Source organism: Momordica charantia (assembly GCF_013281855.1).
Source record: "Momordica charantia cultivar OHB3-1 chromosome 6 unlocalized genomic scaffold, Mcharantia_2.0 BLBB01000006.1, whole genome shotgun sequence".
In the NCBI taxonomy this organism is placed as follows: Eukaryota; Viridiplantae; Streptophyta; class Magnoliopsida; order Cucurbitales; family Cucurbitaceae; genus Momordica; species Momordica charantia.
The window spans coordinates 24877380-24888883 of record NW_028275164.1 but is presented as its reverse complement, the minus strand read 5'-3'; the positions used below and the strand labels follow the sequence as shown (position 1 = coordinate 24888883).

At 31.5% G+C, this 11504-nt stretch overlaps 1 long non-coding RNA gene across 1 annotated transcript; it reads left to right on the top strand.

Moving 5' to 3' along the window:
- The first annotated feature begins 5461 nt into the window (after window positions 1-5461).
- LOC111023951 (uncharacterized) lies at window positions 5462-11165 on the top strand. Its single transcript, XR_015791864.1, has 3 exons — window positions 5462-6356; window positions 10059-10182; window positions 10720-11165. It is a non-coding gene; the product is annotated as an uncharacterized LOC111023951 (long non-coding RNA).
- Window positions 11166-11504: the final 339 nt, after the last annotated feature.

Genomic DNA, 11504 nt, shown 5'->3' with positions numbered 1-11504 from the left:
GCTCATTTTGACCTATTGTATTTTTAAGTAATTTTAAAATTTTAAATATATTCCAATTAAAGATAGTTTTTAAATTATTTATTTCATTACTTTTATTAAAATTAAAATTATATTATATTCTATAAAATCCAAGTTAAATGAAATATGTGGTTTACATCCTCGTCAAATTTTAAACAAGAAAAAATTGGTGACAAAAACACATGTTTAATTTTTTTTAATTTGCTAAAAACTTCAAAAAATACTCTCAAAACAATATAAAACTTCTATCAAATGTTATGTACTTAGGATATAAAAATATATGTTACATATAATGCACAATAAAGTTTTTTAGTCTAGTAAAAAGGTGCTAGTTTCACTCTGAGAGCTAGATTTATAAATTTATTTTTTTGGATAAATTTTGTAAAAGTTACTCTTCACCATGGAAAAAAGTATTGTGACAGGTTTAATTTTAAATTATGGAAAAAAATGAGTTGTGTTTGTTCTTACCTGTGAAAAAAGAATTGTTGCAGTTATTAGAAAGCTATAGAAAGAAACCTCGAGTTTTTAATCAAATATTTAAGAGATATTTCTGAGTAGAATTGGTGAGATTTGACCAAACCACCATAAATTTTCAATTCTACTATTACTCTCAATTAAACATTTTTGTCTAACTTACGTGTACGTACGTGGGGTTGTTACAATATAATTATACAATTGTTGTCAACAACAGTAATTAATATATATCTCTTATATCTCTGATTAAGAGCTATAAACTCTTTCATTTCTTTTTAAAATAACCTTTCATTTCAATGTTCTTCACATCTGTAATTACTCTCCCTGGACGCAACGAAATCATACTTTTTTTTTATTAATTTATTTATTTCTTTAGACTTGTATCTTTTTAATCCTTTTTTTAATCTAAGGTACCAATTTATTATTTTCGTAGATAATGGTCAAAGTTCAACTTTTTTAATTTATTTTTTTATTATATAATATGTGCCCCAGAAACCTACCTGACATCTCCCGCCTTTTATTTATTTAATGTATATCTTCTAAACAAAGATATAAGTAGGAATAGAATAGACTATATGATAATATTATTAAAATGCCAATTAAATATATATATATTTTTAAAAAGCATTGATATATGACAATACTATGATAAAATTATTAAAAATAAACAAATAAAATATTAAAATTTCTAGCAACTGAATTTGTTAAGTAATATGATAATATTCTGACGACATAGACGACAAAACATATATATATATTTATATTGTCTAAAAATTAGGCCGTCTGATAATAATTTTTATATTTTTATAATGTAGGATTGTTTATCAATACTTTTTTTTTATAATATTTTATCTTTTACTTTTTGAAAATCAAAACATTGTGTAAGACTAGTAAATTTTGTGTAATTTAAAATTGTAGAGGAAACTTATATTTAATATACGGATTTAGTGGAATTTGAGCCTAACTTAAATCTTAAAATCATTACCATAATGTTATGTATTCTCTCTGCTATGAATATAACTTAGCGGTAATTGACATATATCTCCAATCAAGAGGATGTTTTTTTAGAAACAGACATATTTGGTAACTAATCTTGTTTCTCGTTTTTAAAATTTGAGAAACATTTAAAAAAAAGTTTCGTTTTTCCTATTTCTGCTTCTTTTTATTTCCGTGTGGTTCAGTTTAAATAATATATATTGTGTGTTATTTATCACAATGGTTCCTCGGCTTTGTTAATGTAGGCACGCACGTGTAAGTTAAGTCTTATCTCCCTCCTGACAACATTTTAAATATTAGACGACGTGTCAAGGGGTCCAACATATATATTATCCCCAAATATCAACATTTTAAAATATCAGGAAAATGTCAACGACTTACCGAAATATCGAAAAAAAATTGATCAATCAAACAAACAAACAAAAAAAAGTAGTTTGTGATTGTCGATATTTTTTTGAAGTTCGAATCGTCCTTCAAGAAGGTTGGTTGAGATGTGAGATAGCTTGGCTTGACAATCCTTTACCAAGCTATCGGGAAGTATCTTCCCTTTAGTTGGGTGTGAACAATAACTTCTGACGTATTATAACGTTGACACATCGTAGTCGATAATTTGGATCAATAATAATAAGGTTTAAATGTTGATTTTAGTCCATGAATTTAACTTTTTTTTTCCATCATATTTAACCTGATATATAGTTTTAATATCATGAAATTATTATATTTTGTGAATGCTTTTACAGTGATGATCAAAGTTTCGTTTATAAACTTACACAATTTCTACTAATTTATGAAATTTTCGTGAAATTTCTCCAAAATTTTGTTTCATAAAATCTAAGCCTCGACAATTAGAACATCAGTCGGACCAAATTAATTACTTGGTTATAAACCTAAACAAAAATCAACTTCCAACTTCATTGATAATTCAAGATAAGTTATAAGAGTTTTTTTCTTTTTTTCCCTTAAAGAATATAATATCACAAATTCAAGACGGAGATTTGAACCTTTTTAACTTAACCTTCGAATTATGCCACTTGGATATAAAAGAATTTAGTTAACGTGCGTAGTTAATTCTTAAATAAATGGTAAAATATACCGTTGATCATTAAAATTTGCAATTGGTCTCTATTTGATCCATGAGTTGATACGTTTGATATATGAAATTTGAATGGGTTATTGGAATTTGAATTTGATTTCTAATTGATTAGTAGACGTAATAAAATGATGATGATGTGTGACTATCACATTTTGACTAGACTTTGCTGATGTGTATTTTTTAAATGAATTTTCAAATTTTTTTATATTTATTCTCTTTTGCCTAAGACGTGATATTTTTCTCTTATCGCTCTTCCTCCCTCCGTTCCCATTTCCCTCATTTCTTCCACACTCCGAGTAGCAAAGTCTAGATTAATTCAGATCAATTAAATACTAGATTCAAACTAGGATGAAATTGATCCAACTAAATTTAAATTTCAACGACCAAACTTGACGTTTCTAAAACTCGAAGATCAAATACGAGTTGAAACTTCAAGAAAGAAAACAAAAGAAAAAAAAATTGTATTTTATGATAAAATAAAAAAGTGTGATGATGCATGTGATGGCCACAGCCAAATAAAAATAGGTAATGATATTTCCACGCGCCGTAAGGACCAAACAATTTGAATTCCACCTGTCTTTTGAATGTCATAAAATTCCAGTGCAACGGTGCCGTTTGTTTCCTACCAAATCTACCCAAAAAGTGGCATTTTTTCCTTTTCTTTTCTTGGAGAATCAAATAACCTTTTCTTCTGTTATATTTTTAAATTCCATATTTAAAAAAGCTTCCATTTTCAAAGTTGTCTGGTCGTATTTTTTTTCGAATACTAAGAATAAGAGATTCAAACTCATGATCAGATTAATGTCAAAATTGTCTAGCCATGTTTTCTTGTACGACAATTTGTAAATACGTGGATCGAACCTTCAACCTATAGAGAATGGTTTATGAACTAATGAAATAATTTTGAACGTTTAAGAGTTAAAAAAACAAATTTGATTTAAAAAATCAACCAAAACAAAACTTATAATTTTTATAGTGCAATAATAATATAGGGTCGAATACACAACCTCTTCGTCAGAGTTATATGCCTTCAACAATTAAACTAAATTCAAATTGACTAGTAGCTATAAAGTTTAAGTATACTAAATAGGTCCTAATTTATCTGAGTATTTCTTAATTTAATCTTTGGTACTCTTTTGATATTTTTAATTTTATTTTTAGTGTATTAGATTTAGGTCTTTTAACAAAAAATAAAAATAAAATTGCTAATAAAAAATTTATGTATTACTAAATTATTGCTTTGTTAACCTATTATAGGATCTGTGAACATGTCAATCAGAGTTTATCTTAAAAATTAAGGTATTTATTTTCGATCAAGAAGTTGTGAGATGAAATTTTCGATCCTTTCTATTGACTTTAAAAAAAAAAAAGATATGTGAAGTGTGAACATGTTAGTCTGATACAATTTGACACATTAAACTCAACTTATCTATCAACAAAATCTAAACCCTCCGAGATAAATAAAATCTTATGATCATCACATATAAAATATATTAATAAAATAATAATTTCATGACTAAATAATTATAAAAAATTTTAGATGGACTAAATTATTACCAAATACCAAACAAAAAAAAATATAATGACATGAAGCATAATGAAGTAACAGTAATAATATTTAATTATTTTTTTAATCTAAAACAAATCAAATACGTCCGAATTTAATCTTGGAGGTGGGGTCCACAGGCTGACGGATAAGGCCCAGAAAGTCTACACGACGTGAATTCAGGGGAATGAAATTTAAACTTTATCCTTGGCCGACAATTAAAATAATAATAAAATATCATCTTTTTTTTCCAACCGTAAGATATCATCTTATCTTATCAGTTATCAAATCAACATCCTTTCTTTTTAGATTAAAAAATAAAAATTCCGTTTCTTTTTTATCTTTTATGATTTATCATATTTTAAAAATTGTCAACAACTTAATCTCTAAAATTAACATGAACTTCACTGATTAATACTTATTTCTAATCCACGGGCTTGAATCTTCCTATTCCAACTTGTTGTACCAACATAATTCATATAATCAAAAGTATAAATAACAAATAAAAGAATCAAGTTATTGAGTTAAATTTAGATTGATAATCTTAAAATAATAATTTTAAGAATACATCAAATTATTTGGTTGATATATTATCTTTGTTTCCGTACTCTTAGCTTTAGTTCATTTTGGTCTATATATTTTTAAAATTAATTTATATTAGTCTATATGTTTTCAAAATATTTATTTTCGTCATTGTAATTTTATAAGGTAACTATTTCGATCTCTATTTTAAAAAATTTAACACAAATTCTATGCATGACGAGAACCGTTTAATATAAACTCAGGGTTATATTTCAAAAAATATATTGAGTGTAATGTCGAGGTTGTGGTAAAAAAAATGAGATTATATAATAAAATTAAGCGATCAAAATGATAATTTTTTGAAGGTATTGGACTAAAACGAACATTTTGATAACATAGATACTAAAATGAATTGAAAATACGAAAGGCAAAAATGAGCATTTTAAAAATAAAAAAAGACAAAAGATCAAAAATAAACTTTTTTGAGTGAATATCAAAATGAACTTAAAGTGAAAATAGTATTTTAAGCCTTTTCTTTTAATAAATTTTAACAAAGAAGCTATTTTGAGAATTTTCAATATTTTTAATAATGGTAAATCTGAGAATTGTAAAATTACTTAAAAATATTGCGAATTTGTAATTCGAATAAAACAGTTTATTGTTCTTCTTTATTTTTTTTCCACTGTTTGCAATGCTAGGGTTCGTACGGCGACTACGATCGAGAAAATGGAAGAAATGGTTAAATTAATCGAAGCCGAAATTGAGAATAAGATTCTTTCCATTCACAGGTGTCGTTCGCGTATTGGAATAGCCATTGGGGTTTGATTGGTTAACCATGGCGGGCGGATTGTGGCCCCATGGCCCTCCGCTGATGCAACCACCATTGTCGACGTCAAGAAACCCATTACAATCCTTTGCGCCGAGCTTTTGTTGTACAAAGTCAATAGCTCAACCATGGATGTTGAATCCCTAAGGAAATTTCCCAACTCTTTCCTTTACTTCGTTTAAACCCACGGAAATTGTTCGCGGTCTGTTCTGTTAATTTCTTCGTCTATATAAAGCCATGGAAATTCAGTTATGCCCTACAAATCTTTCCTATCTTTCTCTCTTAGCCACACTGTTTGTTCCCTTTTTGCCGATCACGGCTCGAATACCCGAATCCGTTGACAGTTCCAATTTCCACATCCATGAAGCTCAGAGTACTGAAGAGGGATTTTGAGGAGTTGAAGCTTCTTGCTGAGAAGCAAGAACCAATACTGCGTTTTTATGAGAGTAGAGCCCAGAACATAACTATGGGCTACCTCATCTGGGAGCGTTTCTTCTTCTTTGCTCTCTCCCAGACTTCGTCGCCCCTCAAATGTATTGATTGGCGGGTGGTTTTGGGGTTGAGTCTTGTGTGTAGCTTCGTGTACTTTTTGCTTTTTCTGGAGGCTGTCACCATGTTGTACCGGACCCAGAACCAGATGGACATGATTTGCAAGGAACAGAGCGATATCTGCCAACAGATTTTGGATGCTGGAAACCAAGATGATGGGGGTTCAGCGATGGAGGCTGGAGATTTGAGTGATGGGGTTGCGTTCAATTTCAGTTTCCACATGAGGACGACACTCAACTATGATTATTCGTTCAGAATTTTCCAGAAGAAAGTTTACATCTCCGCCATTATCTCTTCTCTGGTTGCTGTTACTGCCCTTGAACTATACGCCTGTAAGTACTTGCTATGCCACTGAACTTGGCAGCATTTTGGCGCCCTACTGATAGAGATACAATATGTTTCAAATGTTGCGGATATAAAATCTCCATTCAAGAGATTAACGTAGAAATAAAAGGATTGGCCTCGGTGTAAGGAGATGGTGTGTTTAACTTATAAAGAGTGATGGGGTTGTTTTCTGCTTCTTAAGATTGAAAAATAGAATATCTAGACATGTATGCATTGTTCTTTCCCTCTTCGCGTGGTCTTAACAACTTGAGCATATATTCAGTCGATTTAATTCCTGCTCTTTCAATTTAACTCCAATGAAAAGATTGTTAATAAGACGAATACCACTCTAGTTGTTTGAAGAATTCTCAGACTTTGCATTCAAGAATCTCGGGTACTGGTGAGAACTCTCTGTCTGATCCTAGAAACTAGAAAGTCTGAAAACCTTTTAAAAAAATTCTCATTTCCCAATTTCAAAACAATTCTAGAGTAGTTTAATTCGAGGTGGCTGCTTTGGCTGCTATCCAAAGTTGTTGACTGATGATGGAGGAAGTCATTGTTCACCCTCCCTTTTGAGACAAGGGATTCTTCAACAGGTTGAGTTCTTGACTTTATTGTGGTGTATTTGGTTAGAGAGGAATAAGAGAGTTTTTATAAAACAGAGTGTCTGCAAATGCAACAGATAGATAATCTTGAACTAAGCTATGACAGTTTTAAAAATCATAAAGAGAGAGCCCTCTTCTAGCTTCATCAATCAAAAAATCATAAAATTACTGAGGATTTGATTTGGTGGTACGACAGTTGGCTTGGAGATGGCTGAGAGAGCCCTTTTACTTCTGTTCAGAGAAGAGGGAGCTAAACCTGAGGCATGGCAGCAGCTATTTGCCCAATTATTTTGATAGTGAAACTCTTGGTTTAAACTTCTCACGTTCTTTTCAAATCATGTTTCTGTGACTTGCATACTTTATAAGGAAACTGGTGTTCTTGATGTAATGGTTAGACTATTGCTGAAGTCCCAGCATGTCTTGATATTTTTGGCATGTAATGGCTTACCATGTTGTTAGATCTTAGCTTGGAAGATGTTGTGATGTGAGTTATTCTATTTTATGAGCTGTTGTATCACAATATTTTATTAGAAAAATCATAAAGAGAGAACACAGAATTTACATGGCTCGGGTAATAAGCCTACATCCATGAGTTAAGATGAGAGAAGCTTTACACTGATATCTAAAACAGGGTTGCAAGGGTCCACACTAACACTCACCAATACTCAATATATCCAAACATTATATTAACCAAAAGTTAGTTTCAGAAGATTTTGAAACTCGTTGAAGATAACAAAGAGGAAAAAAAAAATTCTTCTAGTAAATTTTGAGCTGAGGGGGCATATGGATAACACTTATACAGCCACAACAAATTGGTGCATTGTCGATGTGGGAAAAGTGAAAAAAAGAGAGAAAAAAAAACCTACCTCTAACAAAGTGAGGCAATGTCACGTGATCAAAGTGTGAAAACAACGTTGGCATTCTCCACCTTTTCTTATTTATTATTTTTTTCCTCCAAAATTTTTGAAGTAGCTTCAATAGTCTCCTCCAAATTTCAAAGTGGTTTAGAAACAATAAAGATCAATCAAATCCAAGAAATGCTTAAATTGTTCAATGAAATGGGGTTTAGTCATCATATTAGAAGAGTTCTTACTCATTGATACTAATTTTGCTCCCAACAATATTACCACAAGTGATAACTTCAAGCACAAAATGATATTGCACATCAATGTACTTTGTCCTTTCATAATACAACTGATCCTTTGTAAGAAAGATGGTACCTTAATGGTCACTAAAAGTTGTAGTAATTTGCAAGTCTTCATTGAGTTCTCCAAATAGTTTCTTTAACCAAATATCTTCTTTACAAGCCATTGTAATAGTCTTAGTTGTAGACTATACAACTATAGTTGTAGAGCTGATAGCACTATCCTTAATAGAAAAAACATACCTGATAAGAAATCTTCTTTTAGTTTGCTTGCTAGTATAATTAGAAGCTACCTAACCAATAATCCCATCTTTAGCTCTCCCAAAATGTGGATGAACACTAGTAGCACCCCCAATCATATGGAAATCCAGGAATTTCTTTTGTCATCTTTCTTGACAGGATTAGTCATATATATGCAATTGCACTAATTGCATAAGATATAGGTCAAATAGATACAAACCACAACCTGCATGAGAGACTTAACTGTATTTGAATAAGGAACTCGTCTCAGTAGAAATTAAGTAGATGAAAGTCTAAAATGTGCTATTAATGGAGTACTGACTCACTTAGGAGTTTGCTTGTTGAACTTAGAAAGGACTTTCTCAATGCACCCTTTGAACTTCAATATTGTTTTCTTGCCTTTCTATCTCACAATTCCTATATCAAGTAGTTTCTTTGCATTTCCAAGATCATTTATATCAAACTCATTTTATAGTTTTGCTTCGACTTTTTTGAGAACTTCTAATTCTTTAATTGCTATTAGCATATTATCAACATACAAAAGGAGATGTATGATATATTGTGATTCCTTTGTGGAATGATTGCAACTGCTACTTTAGAATGGTTGTTTTTTTGCAGAGTGCTGTTCTAAACCATAATTTCTTCTCAGTTTATGTTTTGTTGTTGCTAGTGCTTCTTTGTTCTTACTCATGATAGAGAGTAAAAATCTTGGGGAAGATGAGTCTCCCCACTCTCACACTCGTATCTCTCTACCAACAAAACCATCCTTCTTAGTTCTTAGATCTCACATCTACTTATATTCTCTACTCACGGCTTCCTTACTCTACTAAATCATCTAGTTACAAGTGGGCTCCCCAACTAACTAATTCATATATGCTCTGAGTACTCCTCCCCCTTTACTCTCTTTCTCTGGTCTCATGAATAGCTAGTGGCCTATCAATTGAGATGGGTTCAGTTGTATAAGTATTAATTTTCCAAATTTCTCGTGGAGCATATTTTAATAACTTCCAGATAGAAACCTGGTCTAAAATTCACCATGTTCTTTTGCTAGCTTTACCGCACTTTCGTTGGTCATTGTTACATCCACAGCTTATTTGGCTTTTTCGCATTTTTTTCCTTGGTTATCACTATACTTAGCTCATTATGTTTGGTTTACTGCATGGTTTTGTTTGTTGCCTTCAGTGCATTGTTTTAGCTCATTTTGACTTGGTGCACTTTTTTGCATGTTAACTTTGTTAAAAAATGAAGCTCACTTTGTTGTTTGGTTCAATGCACTCAAAATGTTGTTGAAATTCATTTGCTATGTTTCAGTAATATGTATTGCACTTTTTGTTGAATGCTGCTGGTAAATATCTGTGGTTGAATATTGAATTGGTCCCTAGCATCTCAGGTGGTGGTGAAGTTAAAGATATGACCTCAAAGGCCAAACCTGTTTTTACTTTTGGATTGCCGAGGCTTCCTTCACTATAACAAATTTTCTTATTAAAGTTGTTGAAGTCTTTGATTCTATTTTTTTTTTTTTTTTTTTTTGAGGCATTGATAAATCCTGTGCTTCACTTTATAGTTGTTTTTTGAGCTTTGAAATGTTAGTCTTTGCATGACTTTCAGTACTGGATATAAGAATTAGAAAACGTAACTTATCATCTAGTTTTGTAGCTCAGTTCTTATATAACTTTAGTTATGGTAATAAATCTTTTTGTTCAACTTGGCATGTCTTCCAGGATAAAGGTCCAGTTCAAAGTCCCGTATGATAAATGAGTTCCAGAGGATGTCGAGGAGCTTATGACATTCACCAGTAATGGTTGTTTGCTGTAATTTCAAGTTGGATAGCGTATCCCTCCTCTGGTATGAATATTTTTATTGGTTTCAGTAATTTTTTTTGGTTATTTTATTTTGTATATTCTTTTAGGAAATGAAGGAAATAAAATATGATGGAATACTTGCTGAAAATTAGCTTGAAATCAAGAAGGAAAAAGTTAAATGAAAAGGTTGGAAGGAATTGGGTAAATCCCTAAACTTATTCTAAATGGAAGATCACAAGAATCTTGTGGATAGCCCACAATTCGGGTAAAATTGGTATTTATCCAGTTCCTTATCCATATCTTGTGATTCCCATTGCTTCTTGCACGGTGCACCTCACCTCATCTCATGCCATAGGCACGCCTTGAAAATGCTAGAAGAAACACTTCTGAATTACTAATTTTACCCCAAAATAGACTCAAATGGGAGCTTCAAGGAGAAAAGAATTATGGATTTGTGGTTCTGAAGTTATATGTTCACTGAAATGACTGATTCTGAAATTTTGTGAGCACTCTCTATTACAAACAATTGTGTTATTTGTTTTATTTTATTTTATTGTAATGTTATGATATATGAACCCAGGGACCATCATCCTAGTACTTGAAGAACTCAACCTCCAACATAGGAAGAAATATTTAAGCCCAAGCTCAAGATCCAAGCAAGTTCCAAGCCTACTTGACCATTCAAGCTTGAAAGTCCTATTCAAGAAGAGGCTTTGCTTTACAAGAGACACCATAAGGAAGGTGGAACATGCAAGAAGCAACGAAGATTAAGCGGAGACTAGAGATGTAAGCTTTACGAGGAAATGACCGAGCTCATACATGTATAATGAGAGCCCCATGAAATTTAACTTTGCATTCATTTCTAGGAAGATCTTGAAGGTCTTTCCATCACTTGTTACTATTTGATTACATCAGGATGGATCCTTGGATACATGATTTTCATGCTCATGCCATTTTACTATTTTACCCCAACTTTGACGTATATATATTTATTACTGTGAGTTGGAGTTATGCTCCCTCATGAGACATCAGAGGTTTTTCATATTAAGCTCATTGGAAGGTTTGAACTTGAGACCAATAAGACGTGGAACCTCGATATCCACGGGCTTATTAGTTAAATGGCAGTTGGCACAGACAATACGGCCGGTTGCTTCTCGTGGATTTTCATAACCCTGCTGTGCAAAAATGGGATATGCATTTGAAACAGGTGCCCAAGTTATTATATATATCATGAGTTATACGGAAATAGATCGAGTAATCTCTTCCTTTATCGAAGAAAGGTATTTCTAGTTTGTATGGTCCAATCATTGAGCCCAAAAATTTATACAATAAAATTAGGTAGGTCCCTAGTATAGTTCCCAATCC